Genomic DNA, 955 nt, shown 5'->3' with positions numbered 1-955 from the left:
CCGGCCCCATGAGACGGTAGTTTTCTCGGCCCCTGGTGGTCCGAGGTCGTTCCAGCTGCACAGATTTATGCGCTAGGGCCTCCTGCAGACAATGCACTTTGATTTATTACGCTATCTCATAGCACCCGAGATATCACCAGATATATATTGGACTTTCCCCTGACCCTGAGTGTCCGGCCCCATGAGACGGTGATTTTCTCGGCCCCTGGTGGTCCGAGGTCGTTGCCGCTGCACAGAGTCATGCGCCAGGGCCACCTACAGACAATGCACTTTGATTTATTGCGTAATCTCTAATAGCACCCGTGATATCACCAGATATATATTGGATTTTTCCCTGACCCTGACAGTCCCGCCCCATGAGACTGCGGTTTTCTCGGCCCTTGGTGGTCCGAGTTCGTTCCCGCTGCACAGATTCATGCGCTAGGGCCTCCTAGAGATAATTCACTTTGGTTTATTGCGCTATCTCTAATAGCACCCGAGATATCACCAGATATATATTGGATTTTCCCCGGACCCTGAGTGTCCGGCCCCATAGGACGGTGGTTTTCTCGGCACCTGGTGGTCCGAGGTCGTTCCCGCTCCACAGATTCATGCGCCAGGGCCTCCTACAGACAATACACTTTGATTTATTGCGCTATCTGTGATAGCACCCGAGATATCATCAGATATATATTGGATTTTTCCCTGACCCTGAGTGTCCGACCCCATGAGACGGTAGTTTTCTCGGCCCATGGTGGTCCGAGGTCGAGCCCGCTGCACAGATTCATGCGCCAGGGCCTCCTATAGACAATACACTTTGATTTATTGCGCTATCTGTAATAGCACCCGTGATATCACCAGACATATATATTGGATTTTTCCCTGACCCTGACAGTCCGGCCCCATGAGACGGTGATTTTCTCGGCCCCTGGTGGTCCGCGTTCGTTCCCGCTGCACAGATTCATGCGCCAGGGCC

The sequence above is a fragment of the Nomia melanderi genome, unplaced genomic scaffold, assembly GCF_051020985.1.
Source record: "Nomia melanderi isolate GNS246 unplaced genomic scaffold, iyNomMela1 scaffold0014, whole genome shotgun sequence".
NCBI classification, from domain to species: domain Eukaryota; kingdom Metazoa; phylum Arthropoda; class Insecta; order Hymenoptera; family Halictidae; genus Nomia; species Nomia melanderi.
This window is presented reverse-complemented; position numbering follows the sequence as displayed.